The following is a 23,429-nucleotide window of genomic DNA, read 5'->3' as shown; positions in this document are numbered from 1 at the left end:
TAAATACTTTTTTTTCACAAAAATTTTCTTTTAGCCTCAGTTTTTTCATTTTCACATGGGCAACAGGATAAAATGGATCCTAAAATTTGTTGCGCAATTTCTCCTGAGTGCACAGATACCTCATATGTGGTCATAAACCACTGTTTGGGTGCACGGCATGGCCCGGAAGGCAAGGAGCACCATTTGACTTTTTGAATGGAAAATTAGCTCCAATCGTTATCGGACACCATGTCGCATTTGGAGAGCCCCTGTGCACCTAAACATTGGAGCTCCCCCACAAGTGACCCCATTTTGGAAACTAGACCCCCTAAGGAACTTATCTAGACATGTAGGGAGCACTTTGAACCCCCAAGTGCTTCACAAAAGTTTATAACACAGAGCAGTGAAAATAAAAAATATTTTTTTTTCCTCAAAAATGATTTTTAGCACATTATTTTTAATTTTCACAAGGCTAACAGGATAAATTGGACCACAAATCTTGTTGTACAGTTTGTCCTGAGTACGCTGGTACCCCATATGTGGGGGGGAACCACTGTTTGGGCACACGGCAGGGCTCAGAAGGGAAGGAGCGCCATTTGACTTTTTGAAATGCAAATTACTTCCAATCGTTAGCGGACACCATGTCGTGTTTGGAGAGCCCCTGTGTGCCTAAACATTGGAGCTCCCCCACAAATGACCCCATTTTGGAAACTAGACCCCCTAAGGAACTTATCTAGATGTGTAGTGAGCACCTGTGCTTCACAAAAGTTTATGATGCAGAGCCGTGAAAATAAAAAAAAAATTTTTTCCCTCAAAAAATTATTTTTTAGTGCGCAATTTTTTATTTTCACAAGGGTAGCAGGATAAATTGGACCCCAAAAGTTGTTGTACAGTTTGTCCTGAGTACGCTGGTGCCCCATATATGGGGGGAACTATTGTCTGGGCACACGTAAGGGCTCGGAATGGAAGTAGTGGCGTTTTGAAATGCAGACTTTGATGGAATGGTCTGAGGTCGTCATTACGTTTGCAGAGCCCCTGATGTGCCTAAACAATAGAAACCCCCCACAAGTGACCCCATTTTGGAAACTAGACCTCCCAAGTAACTTATCTAGATGCCTGGTGAGCACTTTGGACCCCCAAGTGCTTCACAGAACTTTATAACGCAGAGACGTGAAAATTAAAAAAAAAAATTTTTCCACAAAAATATTTTTTTAGCCCCCAATTTTTTATTTTCCCAAGGGTACCAGGAGAAATTAGACCCCCAAAGTTGTTGTGCAATTTTTCCTGAGTACGCTGATACCCCATATGTTGGGGTAAACCACTGTTTGGGCACACGTCGGGGCTTGGAAGGGAGGAAGCACCGTTTAACTTTTTGAACGCAAAATTGGCTGGAATCAATGGTTGCACCATGTCGCGTTTGGTGACCCCCTGATGTGCCTAAACAGTGGAAACCCCTCAATTCTAACTCCAGCCCTAACCCCAACACACCCCTAACCACAGCCCTAACCCCAACACATCCCTAACCCTAATTCCAACCCTAACCATAACCCTAACCTCAACAGACCCCGAACCCTAATCCCAACCATCACCCTAACCACAAGCCTAACCCTAATTCCAACCCTAACCCTCTTTCCAACCCTAACCCTCATTCCAACCCTAACCCTCATTCCAACCCTAACCCTCATTCCAACCCTAACCCTCATTCCAACCCTAACCCTCTTTCCAACCCTAACCCTCTTTCCAATCCTAACCCTAACCCTCTTTCCAACCCTAACCCTCTTTCCAACCCTAACCCTAACCCTCTTTTCGACCCTAACCCTCTTTTCAACCCTAACCCTAACCCTCTTTTTAACCCTAACCCTAACCCTCTTTTCAACCCTAACCCTAACCCTAACCCTCTTTTCAACCCTAACCCTAACCCTAATGGAAAAATAAAAATAAAAATATTTTCTTTATTTTATTAGTTCTGCCTACCTATGGGGGTGATAATCGGGGGGTTTATTTACTTTTTCTTTCATTTTGATCACTGTGAGAGTGATCAAAATGAAAGAATGGAATCTGCAGCCGGCAGATTCGGGCCCTCAAAGATGGCGGCGCCCATCATCCGGACCCGAAGGACACCGGGAGGGACGGGGGGACTCAGGAGGTACCGGGGGGGGTGAGGGGGGGATCGGAGGCTGGCGGGGAGCAGAGGGAATGGGAGGGGGGCAGATGATGACAGCGGCGGCAGATCGCCGCTGTCATTCAGTTGCGGGGGGGGCGATCGCCGGTGGGGGGGGTGGAATTGGTGTCTCCAGCCATGTCCGATGCTACAGCAGCGTCGGACATGGCTGGATTGTAATATTTCATCAATTTTCATTGATGAAATATTACTATCGCTCTGATTGGCTGTTTCACTTTTAACAGCCAATCAGAGCGATCGTAGCCACGTGGGGGCGAAGCCACGCCCCCTGTGGTGAATTACAAAGCCCCCTGTATCTGCGGGTCGGGTGACCTTTCAGTGACCCCGGTCACCCGACCCGCAGGGGGGCTTTAAAGTCATGACGCCACATAGGCGTCATGGGTCGTTCTGGCACGACTTTTCATGACGCCTACGTGGCGTCAAAGGTCGTGAAGGGGTTAATATTTATTTTTCGGTGGGAGTTTTTAAAGAATTTCACCATAAAATACCTGATGGGTTGATTATTTAATTGTTACAAAAGATCTTATTCATGTTTTATAAGGGAAGTATTTTTAATGTGCTTTTATTATATTAATTTCCATCATACTCCTTTATGTCTAGTAAGCCCTTTAAATTTAGAGACTTATTAACTATTAGTGCTCCACAGTAAGGCCGGGGTCACACTAACCGACGCAAAATACGGTCCGTAGTTTACAGGCGTAATACGGAAGAATGACCCCTAAATAGTGCTCGTATGTCATCCGTAAGCAAGGTGTGGTCGCGTATTTTGCACGTCAGCATCCGTATGTAATCCGTATGGCATCCGTATGGACGAGATTTTCTCGCAGCCTTGCAAAATGGACATTTAACGGTTTTGAGGCCTGCCAACAGTGATAGTGGATCCGCGGAGGAGGAGACGCATGTGGGTACATCCACTTTTGAGGCAACGACTCACAAGAGGTCATTTTAACCGCCTCTATTCTTCTCTGCGCGAGCATCTGGCTAAATTTTACCAATACTGTCGCATGAGCCTTGCAACATTTGATAGACTCTTGGAGACAGTGCGCCCTGGGATCACCTTTCAGGACACAAGGATGCGCAAAGCCATATCTGCAGAGGAGCGACTTCTACTCACAATACGGTATGTACTACACAACCACATTCTCTATGTTCAAGATGTGTTGGCCAAAGTATGTATTTTTTGCTTCTAGGAGGAACTTTTATGCCCTCATCTTAGTCCACTTATGTGTCAACTTACAGACCAGAATGTTATGTGTAATATGTACTGAATATCACTAACTCATTGTGCAAACAAAGATGTGTGTGTTATTTGCTCTGAAATCCTACCAAGTTTGTTATGTTTGGACCTGTTTGTTTTGTAAATGTGTGCATTCTAAAATATTCCTTTTCTGTTGTTCTTCAGCTTCCTGGCCACTGGCCTGTCTTATGCTGCCCTACACCATGAGTTTCTGATTGGAAGATCTACCATTTCTGGCATAGTCAGGTCAACATGTAGTGAAATCTGGACAAGACTACATCAAGTCGTCATGCCCGAGCCCAGGATGGACGACAGGTTGAGGATATCAAGGGACTTTGAGGAGGAATGCCAGTTTCCAAATTGTATTGGGGCCCTTGATGGCAAACATATCCGGGTGCGTAAGCCGCCGAACTCTGGCTCCCAATTCTTCAATTATAAACAATACTTTTCTGTTGTATTGTTGGCTCTGGAACCCGGAACCTGTAGTGGTCATGTGCTTTCTGGCTAGGTCCTGACCCGGAACCAGTAGTAGTCATGTGCTATATCAGACGACCTCCCCCTAGGGGAGGTGCCTGATAATTGTTGTGCTTCCTGGCTTGGTCTGCCGTGTCCCTGCCTGGCTGTGCGCTGTATTCAGGTCCCCTGCCTTGCACTTTGTTGTGCCTCTTGGCACATGCTCTGATACTGTACTCTGTCTCATACTCGGTTGGGCCTCCTAGCACACGCTCTTACCCTGTACTCTGTCTCATCCTCTGTTGTGCCGCACACGCTCTTACCCTGTACTCTGTCTCATCCTCTGTTGTGCCTCCTGGCACACACTCTGATTCCATGCTCTGTCTTATACTCAGTTGTGCCTCTGGGCACACACTCGGACCCTGTGCTTTGTCTCATACTCAGTTGTGCCTCCTGGCACATGCTCTGATCCTGTACTCAGTCTCTTACTCTGTTGTGCCTCCTGGCACACATACCAATCCTGCGCTCTGTCTTATGCTCAGTTGTGCCCTCTGGCGCACACCCTGCTCCTGTACTCTGTTACACCTCCTGGCACACCTGCTGCCTGACTCAGAGCTCTGACGTGCTCCTTGCACGCATCCTGCTTCACTCACACCCGGACGAACGAAGTCTCTGTATACCACGTGTTCCCGTGTCCACACTTTACACATTCCTGCAGACACACTCACCCACTCGTGTCTCCTGTGAGCCGGCCGCCTGGTGCCAGCAGTCGTGGTGCCTCACCCCCTGGGGCTTGCCCCTGACACTCCCTGTATAGGGGGTGGTCTTCACTAGGTCAGCTCGCCCTGGGAGGGTTGGTGTCACGACTCAGAGGGTCCACTCCAGGAGTCGTCACAATATAATGCAATAACAACACTGCAACATTAGACAATTGGATTCCAAAGTCAAAAAGAGGAGGTCTCCATCCTCAAAATGATATAAAAAATATAATACAAACATTTATTATGAATGTTTTGAAATAATATTAATAAGCCACCATGACAGGCAAGGTTACCTTACGCGTTTCTGAGACATATTACATGTCTGCAAAAAAGACAATATTTCAGCGCACTATACAGGGAAACTCAAAGGTTCACATTACAATACTCACTTGATAATACATAGAGAGAGCGTGATGTTCTTGAGGCTGTTTGCCTTGATTTGGAAAGAAAGTTAGCAGCCCAAAAATTTACAAATTTTATATGGACAGCACGGCTTTTCTATGTATTATCAAGTGAGTAGTCTATTTTGATCCTTTGACTTTACCAGTATAGCGCGGTGAAATATTGTATTTCTTACAGACATGTAATATGTCTCAGAAACGCATAAGGTAGCCTTGCCTGTCATGGTGGCTTATTAATATGCTTTGAAAACCTACATAATAAATGTTCGTTTTATAGTTTTTTCATCATTTTGATGATGTAGAGCACCTCTTTTTTACTTAGGATTGTGATTTTTAGCACCAGTTGTAACACACTGGACATCTCCTGCCATCAGTCCGCTTATGGACACTGATGTACAGTATGCATCAACAATTTGCATGTTTGTAGCCACTTATAAATTGTAGAATGTTGGGGAAGGAGAAGGCGGAAGAGCAGCCTGTGGTTGCTGCTGACTATTTAGACCAACATTGCCCTATGTGGGGGCATACTGTTCCCCATGATGTTGGTACTGACCTTCCTCCTGTGATTGTTGGGGGTAGTGGCAAGAGTAATACTGCTGAGGGGCTTCTTGTTGGGGCGGGTAGGCCCGTGTCTCGTACCCACCAATATAGCCATGTCGTCCCCAACCAGGTTGGGACCAGCCTCCAATACTGGGTGGGAAAAAGTGGCCATATTGGTGGGGTTGGCTAGAGGCAGACATATGTTGCTGCTGTAGGGAAGGTTGGGTAGGGGGAGGAAGGGGGTGAGGTGTAGGGCCACGTATTTGAGGATGTTCAGACCCTGCTTGAACAAGCATCTGTGTGGGTGGTCTCATGCACATAAGATTTCTGGGGGAAAGCTGCCACCTCTCCAGATATTCAAAAAGCTCATATGGGGTATTGGGGGGTGTGCTTGCATCAAGCAGGATCTGAAAACATCCTCGAATACGGAACCTCACCTCACGGGAAAGGGCACGGAGATAAAGGGCAAGGCTACGTGAGTAGGCCTCCTCCCCATCATCTGCATTGACTGTAGATAGGTAATTTAGGACCCCAGTGTCCACATTGGTCCTGGTATCTTGAACAGCCAACTGCCGCCTTCTTCGTCCTCGCCGGGATGTTACAGCAGCCTGTGGGGAGCCCCGGATCTGGGCAGTTGGGCTGCTGCTCATGTTGCCCTGCTCCTCCAGTATGGGTGATGGCCCAGCAGCAGACGGTCCTGGTGGTGTTTGTTGGGCAGGCAATGGGTTCTCTTGTGATGACTTTTCACCCATGCTTCTTGTTGGGGGAGAAGATGGGCCAGCCACCTCATCCCCTACAGGATCAATTATGGCCTCTGTCTCTGAGCCCGTTCCTCGATCCGTAAGGTTGGATTGAGTTCTGTTATGAAATAGAACAGAGCCAAAAATACATCAATATTTTTGGCCCTGTAAAGTATGGGTGCAATGTGGTGTGAGGTATCTACTTACGGTCTCAGATTCAGAATTGGGGCGAGGAAGGAGAGGCAGTCATAATATACATATTTTCTTTTTACGTAGCCCGCATCCCCACTCCTGGACCGCTGCTGACGTTCCCGCCGGTACTGATCCCGGATGCTGCGCCAGCGTTTCAGAACATCTTCCACTGCAATGTGACTGGAAATATTATCAATTTCACATATTTGATCGGTCACATTTGCTACCAGTAGTCTAGGCATGTGGCCTTCTGGGGTGTGCTTTCTAGCCAGGGTGGCATATCTAATTGGCCCATCCAGGCCAGATACACAGGGTCTGAATAGTTCGTGTATCAAGTAACTACACTTAATAACTTGGTTGGCTAAGAAGATGATTTGTAGCTTGTGGCCTGGGCAAAATTATGGCAGTGTGAAACTATGTGTTACATCAAAATCTAACCACCTCATGAGGAAAAAAGTAGAAGCACAGGAAGGGGAGGGGGGCAGAATCTGTATGCATTTTTGGTTGTGAGGTAATTTTAATAATTTTTGGGCCTTGTACTTACTCAGTTTCTGCTGCTCCTCACGTGGCCGATCACCAAAGTCATGGAACATCTGGCGACATATACGCCTCCATGACGCCTCCTTTCTTGTCCCGTTTGCATAATTGGCATCCCGTTAGTCCCAGAGTTCTGGCTGCTCCTGTACCAGTACAATGAGCATCTCCACATTAAGGAAATATGGCGCCATGACGTTGCTGTACTCCGTGGAGGCTGACTTCCTGGATGTCTGGAGCGCTATTTGTGGTGATTTGCATGTCTAGGCTTCCTGATGATGGATTGGGCCTTTTCCTGTCACCAGCCAAAAGACCTGCGCATTTCTCGCAAGTCACATGTGTGGTCCGTGTGTAATCTGTATTTTTTGCGCACCCATAGACTTGCATTGGCGTATTACGCTGACAATCGCAGCATGCTGCGATTGGCACGGACCATAGAATACAGACGAGAAATATACGGCTGTTGGGAGCTGCCCCATAGAGAATAATTTGTCCGTGTGTAATGCGTGCTTTTAACGCCTCTCACTCGTCCGTATTCCTCGCCAGTGTGACCCCGGCCTAATAGGAATAAACCGATGGTGCTGCGGTTAGAAAATTAGGTGAGTTACCTAGACTTTGTTTTTTTTTTTCTTTCAATCTTTTCTATTCTATCTCCACTCAGAGAAATAGTAGTTCTACAGAGCATTAAGTCCTCTCCTCATTCTGGACTTGTCTTTGGCCCCAGTAAAATAAATACTGGTATATTTATTTATTTATTTATTTATTTATTTTTTTAAGTTTGTTAATAATATTCCTCTCAGAAATAATTGTATATAACCAATCATTCCTTTGTCCTAAAGAAATCATCCTCTGGCATGATTTGCTATCCTCAGGTGGTGTTAATAACGCTGCTGAAGGAGTGATTTTTTTTTTTTTTTTAAATTTAGGATTAGATACACAGCTCAGCAGTCAGTATCACACAGGACAGGATTAGATACACAGCTCACCAGTCAGTATCACACAGGATAGGATTAGATACACAGCTCACCAGTCAGTATCACACAGGATAGGATTAGATACACAGCTCAGCCGTCAGTATCACACAGAATAGGATTAGATACACAGCTCAGCAGTATCACACAGGATAGGATTAGATACACAGCTCAGCAGGCAGTATCACACAGGAGAGGATTAGACACATGGCTCAGCAGTCAGTATCACACAGGACAGGATTAGATACACAGCTCAGCAGTCAGTATCACACAGGATAGGATTACATACACAGCTCAGCACACAGTATCACACAGAATAGTATTAGATACACGGCTCAGCAGTCAGTATCACACAGGATAGGATTAGATACACGTCTCAGCAGTCAGTATCACACAGGATAGGATTACATACATGGCTGAGCAGTTAGTAATACACAGGATAGGATTAGATACACTGCTCAGCAGTCAGTATCACACAGGATAGGATTAGATACATGGCTGAGCAGTTAGTAACACACAGGATAGGATTAGATACACAGCTCAGCAGTCAGTATCACACAGGATAGGATTAGATACACGGCTGAGCAGAAAGTATCACACGGGAGAGGATTAGGTACACAGCTCAGCAGACATTATCACACAGGATAGGGTTAGATACACAGCTCAGAAACAGGATGTGCCAAAGGACAGGACATTTTCATTCCAAGAATTCCACTCATTCCATCTGATTTGTTTTTTGATTTTAAACGCCTCCAGTTTCCAGTTCAACTGCTATTTGCAATGTCCATTAACAATGCTCAGGGACAGTCCTTGAAAGTAGTAGGTATCGATTTGCAATCTCCATGCTTTTCTCATGGTCAACTTTACGTGGTCTGTTCAAGAGTTGGAACTGCCAAAAATCTGTTCATCTTTGCACCGAAAGGAAAAACCAAAAACCTTGAGTGAGTTGAAAATAAAATACTATCAACACTTGGGTAATCGTTTAGTTAATTTGTGATGCAAATCTGTAGTGTTGAATATATGATGTGAAATGCTTTTATGTGCAATATAATCATTATAATTTGTTATAACTAACCAAAGTTGGTTACTATGCCCAGGCAAAGCCGGGCTCTTCAGCTAGTTTTATTATAAGATCTTTTAATTAAAATGTACTTTATTCGTGTAATAACTCCTTTAAGTTTGTTTCCATATAAAATGTTCATTATTCATTGATGATAAGGAAAAACTTCAATTGTAGACATTTTTTTAATAGAGATCAAGGTTGGCCTTCGACTTTGTCCAAGTTTATAATTTTAGCCCTCTGTATAAATATCCCTTATATATAGAAAAATACACACAGATTTATTTGAAACCTGTAGGGGCCAGATGTTACAGCATAGTGGATGGGCTTTCAAGAAATCCCATGCCCACTATGGGTGCACTGGCTCCCACGGCTTCCCTGTGGAGACGGACATGCGGTGCGTCTTTCCAGACCACAACATGTGTATTTATCTTGCGGAGTCGCTCACTCTCCACAAGATAAATATCCCCAGTCCAGTGTATTGGAAGCGGTGATTCCGCACGATTCAATGAACACATGCGGAATCACCTGCATTCTAAAGCCGGCAGCGCTTTGGACACAGCGTACATGTGCTGCGTTCAAAGTGCTGCCGGTTACTGGACGTAGCCTTATTGTTTTACTGTATTGTCATTTGCATTCTCAACATTTTCTACCACTCTGCAGATATAAATATGGATCAAATGTCAAAAATTCCGTCTTATGAATCTGTATATTGCTTTCTATTTGGACAGCATAGCAATAATATTGCATCCTACAAAGCATGCTGTATAATTATAAACAACTAGCTGAAGAGCCCAGCATTGCCTGGGCATAGTAACCAACTGTGGGTAGTTATAACAAATTATAATGATTATATTGCACATAAAAACTGTGCATCTAATCCTATCCTGTGAGATACTGACTGCTGAGCTGTGTATCTAATCCTATTCTGTGTGATACTGTCTGCTGAGCCGTGTATCTAATACTATTCTGTGTGATACTGTGTGCTGAGCTGCGTATCTAATCCTATCCTGCGTGATACTGTTTGCTGAGCCGTGTATCTATTCCTATCCTGTGTGATACTGACTGCTGAGCTGTGTATCTAATCATATCCTGTGTGATACTGACTGCTGAGCCATGTGTCTAATCCTCTCCTGTGTGATACTGTCTGCTGAGCTGTGTATCTAATCCTATCCTGTGTGATACTGTCTGCTGAGCTATGTATCTAATCCTATCCTGTGTGATACTGTGTGCTGAGCTGTGTATCTAATCCTATCCTGTGTGATACTGTCTGCTGAGCCGTGTACTATTCCTATCCTGTGTGATACAGTCTGCTCAGCTGTGTATCTAACCCTATCCTGTGTGATACTGACTGCTGAGCCATGTGTCTAATCCTCTCCTGTGTGATACTGTCTGTGGAGCTGTGTATCTAATCCTATCCTGTGTGATACTGTCTGCTGAGCTATGTATCTAATCCTGTCCTGTGTGATACTGTGTGCTGAGCTGTGTATCTAATCCTATCCTGTGTGATACTGTCTGCTGAGCCGTGTATCTATTCCTATCCTGTGTGATACTGACTGCTGAGCTGTGCATCTAATCCTATCCTGTGTGATACAGTCTGCTCAGCTGTGTATCTATTCCTATCCTGTGTGATACAGTCTGCCGAACTGTGTATCTAATCCTATCCTATGTGATACTGTCTGCTGAGCTATGTATCTAATCCTATCCTGTGTGATACTGACTGCTGAGCTGTGTATCTAATCCTATCCTGTGTGATACTGCCTGCTGAGCCATGTGTCTAATCCTCTCCTGTGTGATACTGACTTCTGAGCCGTGTATCTAATCCTATCCTGTGTGATACTGGGCTCCCCCTGCAGTCTGTGTCAGAGGGTGGTCTGTGTTGACACGATAATAAATTGTGTTATTTCCAGCTTTACAGAAGGACGATAACACCATAGAAATGATAAGAATAATAGGCCTCAGTTACCACAACTGTCTACAAAGGAAACTGTTGCTGAAAGCAACCAGTCACAGCTCATTTTTCATCTTTTAAACAGCTCTGGGACAGCGTGGCGAGTTTTTGCACAGTTTAGACAGGTGTCAGTTACTACAGTGGGGAAACAGCTGAGAAAGTGTAGTGGACATGCAGTACCTTGGGTTGACCATTAGAGGGCAGGGAGGAGTGTGGGCAAAGGACTTGACATCAGCTTAGGGCTTAGGAAACCGTTGGTCATGGGGGGCGGAGTTACAGGGAACCGGAAATTATATAAATTTGACAGGAGGGTTCCAGAAAGTTCCAGTCCCCACGGGGAGCTCCAGTGACAGGAGGACTACGACAGTTTGTGCACTGTGAGGAAAACCAGACCAGGGGGACTGAGGTGAAAGGAAGTCAGGGGGGTGGTCCTGACAGGAAGAACCGCAGTATAGATGAGGCTCTGGGTGTAGGACACCGTATTTGGAATGACGAAACTGACCAGTAAAGTGCTGATGGTGTACGGGCCTAAGGCGGCCACAGTGACTGAGCTGACAGGATCGTCATAGAGTGAAAAAGGGGCGGTACGTATAAATATGTCCCTGGTGTAAAGTACAGTGTGTGAAGCGGCCCTTGATACGGAGGACCGTGAGAAAGAGATATTGCGGTGTGCTGTGAGGGCCGTCAGTCGGACGGTGGAAAATAAACTTGGACCTGTTGCACCCAGAACCTGCCTCCATCTTGTCTCTGTTTCGTCTCTGCGCGGTAAGAAGAGGGACCACCCCCCAGTCCGGCCCACTGACCCTACACTTGGCGTAGTTGGCAGGATCGCCACCATTAATACATCATCTTCTGCGGCAGGCCTGCCCTAAAGACTTGGACTACACTGCTTGGATTACAAACACCTGTGGAATACAAATTACCCACCTGTGGATTACAAATTGGAACTGCTGTGGCGTATCTGCATCGCCAGCAGGAGATTCGGGGAGGTACCAGGACTCGTGCAAGATGGCGGTGCTGCTACAGCGCAGAGGAGAGTTCCGGGTGTTTGCTGTTGTTCCCAATGGACTGGGGCCCCCTCCTATGTACCCCTGGGGCCAGCGATATGTGCCAGGAGGCCGGCGCTCCAATGTACTGGACCCTGACAAGTGGGTGGAAAGGTCTGCCATCGCCCCACCCAGCAGAGGGGGTGGCACAAGGAAAAAGTTTGACTGTGGCTGTCTGGCGCCATTCGAGTGCTGCCCACCGGACGATATGAGACGCTGTGGATGTCGGGGCATCGGGCGCCTAGAGTGGCGGTGGCACCGGGAGGTCGAGTTACGCCAGGAAACGTTCCCCTCAGAACCCCGGGCAGGCAGCTGGATGTGTTGTGAAGGAGCGGAGCCTGTGCGGAACCACTGGGAGCGGCCACCTAAGTTACCAGCGGAGAGCCTCCCTGCGGAGCCCCTGAGCCTGGAGGCTAGCCCCACCGGAAGGCGGGATGAAGAGCGGAGACTGCAGGAGGAGCCGCGTGATGAGATGGAGGCTACGGCGCCGGGGAAGGTGTGAGTTCCCCCGGCCCCGACAGTGGCTCCGCAAGCGGCACCTACCATTCAGCCGCAGCGCGCGGCATCCTGTGTCCCCGAGAGCCCGGCCAAGGAGGGCCCTACCATATGCGCAGAATTGAGCAGGGCCTCCGCTCCAGGTCCTGAACCACTCCACCCGGTGGCGCCACGCCCGGTATCGCTGGTGCGGATTCTGACCGTAGGCAACACTGTTGCGTCCCCTCTGCTGCTAGCGACCGCATCTTAAAAGGCGGCCGCTGCCCTGGCTCCGGATGAAATTGCAGGTGCCGCCTACCCTGCGGCCGTGGCTGCTATGCCGGCACTGGAATCGACTGCGGCCTGTGTGACAGGCCTTGTGGCCCAATCTCCTAGGAACATAGCTGCTCCCATCCGTCACCCGGCCCCAGCGGCTGCTGGGCCACTGACATCATCGACCGCCTCTGCCCCACTCTCTTCGGCGGCGTCCCGCCCACCGGACTCCCGAGCTTGTAGTGTGCCCTCTGTTTGGGTCGCAGAGGTTATAAGGAAGTAGAAGGCCCGGGAGCGGGAGATATGGAACCAGCTCCACGCAGGGGGAGAGGCTGGAATGGCGGCTAAGAGGCCTAAGGGATGGCTGGTGTATACTAACATTGCCAAAGGGTATGGGCTTATACGTAATCTAGCTACCAGCCAGTAGGTCTATATTAATGTGGCCTCTATTCGTCACGGCCGGGCTCTACAAGAGGGGGACTTGGTGTCGTACTACAAAGAGTACTGCCCCCGCGGCTACTACGCGGTAGCTGTGATTGCTGAGCCAGAAGAACACAAGCCCCCATAAAGAGGACTGTTGCAGACACTCCCTTCATCCCAGGAGCTCCACGGCTGTGGGGTCCCTTGCTGCCAGCCACTAGGAAGTGGTTTGAACTTTCGAAATTTCGTTGCACAAATCACAAGGACAGTTTGCGTCCGAGTTTAAAAAAAAAAGAAAAGAGTTTAATATAGAAGTTTGGGTTTTTAGTTTTGGTTTTAAGCCTGGCAAAGCGGGGATGTTAAGAAGAGAGAGTGTCCACATCCAAGGAAGGGGGGAGGAGAACATGTGAAGTTTTTATTGTTATATGTTGGTTTTAAAAGCAAAGGAAAATGAAAAAAATAAAAAATGGGATATCTGTGATATTATAAAGTTGTTTTGTTGTATAATATCCACAAGAAAAATGCAACAGGTCCGGGTAAGGGAAGGTCTGTGTGACCAAAGGGAAGTGTGAGATCCGAAAGGGGTCTATGTGTGGAGAAGGTCTGGGAGACCGAGACGCCGACCATGACTTGTAACTGAAAGAAAGGTAAAAGAGATGGAAGACGTGAGAAAGATAGCCGTCCTAGGTCAGGTCCCCCGACACCATGGACACCACTCAAGGAGAAAGATGGACGCAGGCAATGATCTGGTAGGTGTGAGGCCTCGATTATGGCATACTGTACAGTGGAAGGTGACAGAAGGGGAGAGTAGGGGAAGGTACATGCCATAGAGAGAATATGGGTGTACCTAGCCCAATTTGAAAGACGTTGTCATGTGGCGTGCGTGATGGTGAGTAGCAGTTGGCTGCTCAGAGCATGGTGCTCCCAGTATGGTTCGGCCCCCGCGGGTAGTGGGTGTGGCCCAACAACTGGTCTGACAACAGAGTGTAGGTGAAGCTTCAGAACGACGAAGGCAGGGATTATTATTGTCGAGGACGACAATAGACAAAGGAAGGGGGTGTGTGGGGAAGGTGACCTGACGGACGGACGGACGTGTCAGAACAGAGAAAGGAAGGTTTGCACAGTTTAGACAGGTGTCAGTTACTACAGTGGGGAAACAGCTGAGAAAGTGTAGTGGACGTGCAGTACCTTGAGTTGACCTTTAGAGGGCAGGGAGGAGTGTGAGCAAAGGACTTGACATCAGCTTAGGGCTTAGGAAACCATTGGTCATGGGGGGCGGAGTTACAGGGAACCGGAAATGATATAAATTTGACAGGAGCGTTCCAGAAAGTTCCAGTGACAGGAAGACTATGACAGTTTGTGCACTGTGAGGAAAACCAGACCAGGGGGACTGAAGTGAATGGAAGTCAGGGGGGTGGTCCTGACTGGAAGAACCACAGTATAGACGAGGCTCTAGGTGTAGGACACCGTATTTGGAACGATGAAACTGACCAGTAAAGTGCTGATGGTGTACGGGCCTAAGGCGGCCACAGTGACTGAGCTGACAGGATCGTCATAGAGTGAAAAAGGGGCGGTATGTATAAATACGTCCCTGGTGTAAAGTACGGTATGTGAAGTGGCCCTGGATACGGAGGGCCGTGAGAAAGAAATATTGCGGTGTGCTGTGAGGGCCGTCAGTCGGACGGTGGAAAATAAACTTGGACCTGTTGCACCCAGAACCTGCCTCCATCTTGTCTCTGTTTCGTCTCTGCGCGGTAAGAAGAGGAACCACCCCCCAGTCCGGCCCACTGACCCTACATATGTGTGGTGAAATGTGTCCTGAGGGTAGTATATGTGTTGAAGCACGTGGTAGTGTGTGGCGCATTTTGTGTGTGTGTTCATATCCCCGTGTGTGGTGAGTATTCCATGTCAGGGCCCCACCTTAGCAACTGTACAGTATATACTCTTTGGCGCCATTGCTCTCATTCTTTAAGTCCCCCTTGTTCACATCTGGCAGGTGTCAATTTGCCTCCAACACTTTTCTTTTCACTTTTTCCCCTTTATGTAGATAGGGGCAAAATTGTTTGGTGAATTGAAACGCGCAGGGTTAAAATTTCGCCTCACAACATAGCCTATGACGCTCTCGGGGTCCAGACGTGTGATTGTGCAAAATTTTGTGGCTGTAGCTACGACGGTGCAGATGCCAATCTCGGCCACACACACACACACACATACATACAAACCCACATTGAGCCTTATATATTAGATAATAGTAACATATGCAAATGCAGTTAAAGCAAAATTGAAAAGTGCAAGTCTTTATAAAGTATACTGTATGTAAGGTCAGTAAGTTTTCTTATTTGCAGAAATGAAAAATGGGCTTCTGAATGAGGTCTAAAGTAAGTAGAAAAACACTACTTTTAATACCAGTCATGTTCATATCAGATCAGTATATTCAATTATGTTGGGTACAAAAAACTAAAATCATTACCTGTAAATGAACTGTAAAGGTAAAATCATGGCTCAGTTGGATGTTGAGACTTTGTCACAATCCTTCAACAGGAAAAGCAAAAGTTTTCTTTTACTGTACATGGTTTTGTAACACAGTGTAGGAGGGGACACAGGGTCAAGAAGTTGTGACCAGGTTACAAAACAGGGAACAGAAGGACAAGACAAAGCAACACAAAGTGGAAATGGGCAAGTGAATAGAAGACCATGTTTCTTTCCACAAACAGAATAGCCACTACATCAATTCATACTGAGATCTAAAGGACAGAAAGCCTGCTAATGGCTGGGACTGCTCAGTGGGGGTCTCAGGTCATGAGTCACATCTACAATCATTGGTAGCTATGTGCATATTACCGAAGACAATACAACATAAACAAAGTAAATTCACCTTATTTTGGTGTGAATACAATAAACAAAGAGTCAATGAGTGATGGTAAATGACTTGTGGGCTATTTTATCAGCCTTACAGTAGCCATGCTGCAGTATACAGAAAACTAGCAATGACCTTTGGTAATCACATCAGAGCAACTAAAAACTTAACACAGTGTCCAAATCATGAACATTTCACGATGCCAGGGTACAATTCTAGTAATTAAAACACAAAAATAACATTGACATGAAATGCAATCTAGAAATATTCTGTTGTATACATTGCACTGACAATGAGGGAAGGGGCTCATGCACTCACCTGTGTGCCACTGCAATGCACTCTGCATGAACTCTCAGCATTCTGGAACAGGACCATTGTGCTTTATTAAAGTGGCACAAGTCTGGCACATTTCTATTTAGAGACCTGTAATAGTAACTATGTTAGGGCCTTCCAAGTGATTATATTATGCTCACTATATTACTATAGTGCGGACAATACTAAAAAGGTAGTAGGAAAATTATTATTGTGCGGACATCAATATTTTTCCTAAATCAAAGCGAAATGGAGTATAGAGTATTTGTGTAGGTGCTGTTTTGCCCTAATGTAGTGATAGTCGACTGATAGTATATTTATGGCACAGGTCAGTTGTAGTTAGCTTCGTTTTAAACTTACAAAATTAAAAGGTTTTTCCCATTAGGAAAACAAAACATCATAACAGCAGACTGATCACTGAGAAAATTCCAGCTCCATCCCATTATATTAGTTTTAGTATCACACAGCAAGTATCGAAACTATGTTTTATGGAGTAGAAGCTGCTCCTTTGCAATAGTTTTCTGCTATTAAAGAGGGACAGAAAGACGGCCATCTGTAATTTCCTTAAGCATCAATTAAGCAATGAATGGACAAACCCTTTAACAAAACTCTTTTAGCCCAGAAACCACAATGGATTCACTCGTTCATCAGATAGGGCTGACATCACTAAGGTGATCAGATAGACACAATGCAAATCGAATTTGACTAGAATTTTATTACATTTGCAGGTCCAGGTGAATTTAAACAATTTGCAATTCAACTTGCATAGAATCTGATCTATTTGAGGGGCGGCTATCATGGTTGGTATAAAAACTTAAGCAGTAGGCAGGAAATACAGTAGCCATTTTATTGAATGTAGGAAAGGGAAAGCACGTCAGAGCTCATATCTCAGCAATAGAGATGGAAAGATAAATCCATAAATCATTGGACAAACACCCAGAAAGTAATATGCTGAATAAATGCAGCACTGGGTAAGATGGGAGTAGTAGTCTATGAATTAGGGCTCATTCAGAAGTCCATTTTTATACGTATGAGGAAAAACAGTCCTAGTTTCATCAGTGATTTTTTTTCAGTGTTTCATCAGATTTTCGTCAGTTTTGATCCGAGTTCCAACCAAATTGTGGGGGCTCTGCTCAGTCTCTCTTTAAAATGTCCACTGACAGTGCTGTCTTGCTGGCTTATCACATCTGATCACAGCAGGCATGGGAGCGCTCTGCCAGTGTGCATATTGCACAATGACAGGATCCTAAAGAGCATATGTGTGACAACAGACTCATGCTCAATAGAGCAGGGAATAGCCCAACTGCTGAGATTACTGATGGCGCTTCCTTTCAGGTTAGGGACTTAAGGCCCCTTTAAATTTAGCGATGCACCAGCGATCCCGACCACGATATGACCCGGTCAGGATCGCTGGTGCATCGCTAAATGGTCGCTAGTGAGCTGCCACACAGGCAGATCTCACTAGCGACGCAGCAGCGATCGGTGGTCATTCTTACCTATCAGACGCAGCGAGGGTGTCTGTCTTCCGCCTGCGTCCGTGGCTCGCTCATCGGCGCCAGCAGAAAGCCGACAACGAGAAATGGATTAGGCTGATCTCGTGCGATCAGCGATAACCAGCGGGGAGCCGGTCGGAGGTAAGTATCACATGTAGCGATATCGCTAGCAATATCGCTGCTGCGTCACAAAATCGGTGACTTTACAGTGATATTGCTAGCGATAACGCAATGTGTAAAGCCCCCTATAGGCTGCGGCAGTGACCACATGCTCTGCATCCCGATGGCGACTCTCCTGACTATCCCAGCATGCACTGGAATTCTCAAATGAAGAGGAAGTAGTAACAAAAACAAACAAAAAAACAGTTGCAGGACTTAATAAAATTATTAAGTGTATTAGAAAAGAAATAAGATTATTACATTAAATAGACAGATATTTAGGATTAAAATAAATTTTACTTTCAGACCACCCCATAATGTGCATTTACAAAAGCTGAGAATCGATGAATGACTGACTGCTGGACAATCAATGACAAATGTTTATTCATTCATTCAATGATCAAATCATTTGTGCAGCATAACAATGATCATACACAGGGAATGTGCCGCTGAAAACATGGTGCTTTATAGGGACAGAAAAATCACATTAAACCACTGTTCCCTTCAGTTTTTGTTGGCCAGTGTAAACATGCCTTTATATGAGTGCTGATCTACTTGTTTTGAAATAATATGAACCCTCTTTTTCTGATGTCTATTTATTTGTGCTCACCTGTTTTCTAGATATTTTGATTGATTCATCCTGTGTGACTTTCCAGCACTCCCTGATTTTATGTATGCCAGATTTTTGTTGGTGCAGTTTTTGCATCATTTTTTGCTCTAAAAAGTCACAAACATGTAAAAGATACATTTAAAAAACATTTTTAAAGCAAAATTCATGATCAGTGTGTGCCATTTGGGAGAATTTGGAGCAAAAAACCACAAGGAATAAAAAAAAAGAAAAAGAAAAGTGAATTAAAAAACGTAAATGATTGAATAAATACCTATGTTTTTTGTTTTAAGATATTGCTTTATATTTCCACTGGGCCAGTATAGACCCATCATCTATTGGATATTTTAATTTTATATTAAAGAAACAGAGCACATGATACATAACAGATTTAGGTGTAACTTGTTTATCTGAGAAACCTGTATTGTGGGGTAAAGTAATAGATCCATTGCTATAGGCAAAAATGTAAGTGCAGCCTCGCTTGTCTCCCTAGGATATCATTTACAATTCATCAACTTCCTTCCTGGGGCACAGACATCAATATGGCAAAGATCAGAGTGAACAGGGTTAATTGGAAACAATTGTACAGATTTATTTAAAACGTCTATCTTGGACACACTGAGGCATTAACTGGTGTGTGACATGGTAACCTGTCTGCCCTTCCTGATTTATATATGATTTCTGTGTTATAAGAGGATGTCATGTACACCCCAGTGCACACCATCTATAGAACGCATGTGATTTTTCTTCTGCCTATTAGGTCCCCCGCCATCTCCTTGTAGATTGTAAGCTTTTGAGCTGGGCCCTCTGTCCTACTGGAACTGTTCTGTTACTCGGGAATGTGTATATTGTCGGCACATGTCCCCGCTCAATGATAAAGTGCTACAGAATGTGTTGGCGCTATATACTGTATATAAATAATATTAATATTATTACCCTGTGTTATTTTCAGAAAGTTATTTAAAAATAGGATATTTCTCTTTTTTAAAACTCTGTGAAAATGGTTTTCAATGGTTAGCGCTAAGGTCCTGGGTTCAGATTCTGCCACGGATAACATCTGCAAGGAGTTTGTATGTTCTCCCCGTGTTTGAGTGGGTTTCCTCCAGGTACTCCGGTTTCCTCCCACACTCCAAAGACAAAGAATCTAGATTGTTAGCCCCAATGGTGACAGTGATGATGATGTCTGTGAAGCTGTGAAATATGGTGGCGTTATATAAGTGAGTAAAATAATTAAATTAGCAAACAGCTATATAGAAGTCAATGGAGATTCACACTAGCAAGCAATATTTTCATTATATAAAAAATGTGTGCACAGTGAAACAAACTAGAAGTAGTTATACTTTGCGACACACGTACACATGTATTATGGACACAAAACTTCACAAACAGCATTTTACACAAACCTCTACATAAAACAGCCTTGTAATTACAGATAGGTGAAAATACCTTAACTGTTAATATATAACACACTAGAAATGGAAGATGTACGTAGTCCAACATGGGCACTCAGCAACGTAAAAGGGGTAGTCCGGTCTTAAACTACAACTCTGCAGCTACTCAATGTGACTGAAGACTTGTGAATCCTCACATCGCGCACTGTGTGCTGTCAGGATTCACAGGTGCCGGGAGTGCTCGGTCATGTGATTGCAAGTATGTGATTTATATATTTCGGGCCACATTCTGACTAAGCTGTTTCCGGCTTTCAATACCCTTGCTTTAAGCGAGGCTGTGCCCATCCAGTCGTCACGTGATAACGTGCATGGAAATCACATATTTGAGGTCTCTCCCAGCAGCGGCACTGGAAAATCTCACAGCGCGCAGTGATTGCCGACTTGTAGCCTAAGGCCGGACAACCCCTTTAAGGAAGAAAGTTCTTTTTGCACATATGCTGAGAAAAAAAAGCTTGATAGATGACTTCAATGCAATTTTCATCCCAGCAGTAATTCCCATGTGAAGCCTTGTAAAGTGATTGATAGGAAAGGGGCTGGAGTGTAACACTGTATTGAGGGACTAATTATACTGTAAATCATGCAAACGTAGACATGTGTGAACAAAAGTTGTTTGTGGGGTTTTGTCTTCTTATTTAAATGAGAGGGTTAGGTTTTTTTCTCATGAAATTAGCTATCTCTTGTAATTACTTTCTCATTACAATTATTGTAAAGATTAAACTGCAGAAATGACCCTATAAAGATGTAGCACAGCTTTACGGTTACAATAAAATATGAGGTTGTGTAAAGGGTTACTGACTTGTGTTTTGACAGTGCCTAATTGTAATCCAAAAGCTTCACAAATCCCATGTAAGCTAATTGTATATAATCTATAATCTAATCTATATAGTTATGGCTTAAAATGTCACATGTTTATTTGGTACAAATAGAAAAATGTAAGAGCTTGTTTTTCTAAATAGCGATAAAACATGCAATAAGAATCTAGCCACAAAGTGTCACACAATAAAACATATATAAAGTGCTCTCAGTGAGAGAAACAAAATAGGAATCTTGTGGGTATGATACCTTTTAATGGCTAACAAATAATAGTGAATGTGGTAACAAAGCAAGCTTTCGGGACTGCTTATGTCCCTTCATCAGGCTGATTTCTGATGAAGGGACATAAGCAGTCCCGAAAGCTTGCTTTGTAACAACATTCACTATTATTTGTTAGCCATTAAAAGGTATCATACCCACAAGATTCCTATTTTGTTTCTAGGGTCTAAGAAGTAAGGTTTCTCCTTGCGGAGAGTGACATGCCAGCTGTGGCTTGTCAAGGTAAGGAGACTTATTCGCCGTGCAATGCTCCTCTGGGAAAATAATATGCAAATTGCCTCTTCAGAAAGAAAGAGGACTTTTACTCTACAGCGCCACCTATTGGTAGTAGCGATCCTACAAGTCACAATCAACCCTTTAACGAGTCTTGTAGTATGACTTAGGATACAAGATTCTGATTTGGCTTGTATCCTAAGTCATACTACAAGACTCGTTAAAGGGTTGATTGTGACTTGTAGGATCGCTACTACCAATAGGTGGCGCTGTAGAGTAAAAGTCCTCTTTCTTTCTGAAGAGGCAATTTGCATATTATTTTGTTTCTCTCACTGAGAGCACTTTATATATTTTTTTCTACTGGCTAACACGGTACCAAACCACTTTTTTCGTTTTACAATAAAACATTGCTCAGAAACAGAATTATAGTCAAATAGATGAATTCATGATCTCTATAGACAACACAAATGTTAAAGAATAAATAAAAAGGTAAGGGGATATACATAAAAATTAATAACATAATTCAATTAATTGATTAAATAAATATTGCAGATACGCATGTGTGTAGCTATTTACGCCTGATGATATCTTATCTAATCATGTATTTTGTTGAAGGCAAAATATACAGTATTTTAAAGTATAAAGATGGAAATTTATTCTTTTGATTTGTTTCATCTTAACACACATTAGCTTGTCTACATGGGGGGTGTCTTATGATTGAGTCACCGAGGAGGAAAAAACAAAAATGCAAGCTCAGCCCAGAAAATCAGAGAGGTTGGAAACTAGCGGATTGCAGACCCCTAATCCTATCATACAACTAGCAGTAGCCGTGGAGTGTTCCTACGGTGATCCTAGACACCTCGTCACAGCCGGAGATCTAAATAAGTCTAAAGAGAGAAAAGGGAAAAACTGACTGCCCCAGAGCAGACCCCAAAGCAATAGGCAGCCCCCAACATATAATGATGGTGAAGCAAGATGAAAACACTAACACAGATAGAAAGATAGGATGAGCAAACGATGGGGCCCAAGCTAACTAAAAAGGACAGGACAGAAAAGCTGCTGTCTGCAATCCGAGAAAACCCTGCTAAAAATATTACCAACACAACTGATAAGCAAAAAGGACCCTGAAGTCACTAGACTTCAAACCCTATATCAGCACTCAGAATATTCTGAAAGCAGAGCAAAAGAGAACACTGATCAAGGAATAAGAATCCAGCACACCCCTAGCCGGGGATGGCTGAATTCCAAAACAAGGTGAACAAAACCAAAACTAATAAGTTCAATAGCAGAGCAAAAACTTATCTTTGGGAAGCAGGAATCAGACTGGTCTCCAAGAATCCAGCAGAGAAATCACCAGCCACTCAGAAGGGCGTCGGCTGCCTTATATCCAGTCTGAAGTTCCTGTTACCCAGTCACCATCCACCTGATCAGGTGTTTGGTTTCTTTCATCCAAATCAGCCTCACTACCTTCCTTCACCAGAAGAGGGAGATCCTCGGACACAAAAGGTGAATGAACAGATGAGCTCACAACAGGGGTGACTGTCCATTTACATTGACCGAATATGAACTTTTACGTTTACACAGGATGATGCACAGCAGAGAACAATTGCCACGGAATTGCCGCAACAGAGAGGAGCCAGAAGACTGCACCATCTGATTTCATGAGTTCAGCAAGGTACGTGGCCTCGGTATCTTTACCATTAGACGTAATCAAACCCCTTGCACTAGTGATAGGGAAAGAGCCCCTGGCCTTGGGATACGCAACACTGTTGTGACAACAATGCTCTTAAATAACTCTTCAAACATGTGCAGCAGTGACATCTTACTCTGTACACACACTGCAGAATTAAAGGGAACCTGTCAACTGATATATGCTGCCTAAACCACAGGCAGTATGAATCAAACCCTGGCTGCACAAAGAATCGACAAATCGTGCAGCCAGGTTTACTTTGCTCTGAAACGCTTTGGCATTTCATTGAAAATGAAGTTGGGTGTTTGATGATCCAGCCAAGAACTATAAGGAAAAACAAG

At 44.5% G+C, this 23,429-nt stretch overlaps 1 long non-coding RNA gene across 1 annotated transcript in view; it reads left to right on the top strand.

The window, feature by feature from the left end:
- The window catches only part of LOC141089329 (uncharacterized), a 68,651-nt gene extending 45,584 nt beyond the window's left edge, over nt 1-23,067 (top strand). Inside the window, exons 2-3 of the long non-coding RNA XR_012232249.1 lie at nt 3,564-3,792; nt 22,983-23,067. This is a non-coding gene — a long non-coding RNA (uncharacterized lncRNA). The remainder of the gene's footprint in view (nt 1-3,563; nt 3,793-22,982) is intronic.
- Nucleotides 23,068-23,429: the final 362 nt, after the last annotated feature.

This window comes from Dendrobates tinctorius, unplaced genomic scaffold (genome assembly GCF_039654945.1).
Source record: "Dendrobates tinctorius isolate UK_male_01 unplaced genomic scaffold, ASM3965494v1 ptg000045l, whole genome shotgun sequence".
NCBI classification, from domain to species: domain Eukaryota; kingdom Metazoa; phylum Chordata; class Amphibia; order Anura; family Dendrobatidae; genus Dendrobates; species Dendrobates tinctorius.
Note: the sequence above shows the minus strand (reverse complement) of the source record. Positions and strands in the feature narration are given on the sequence as shown.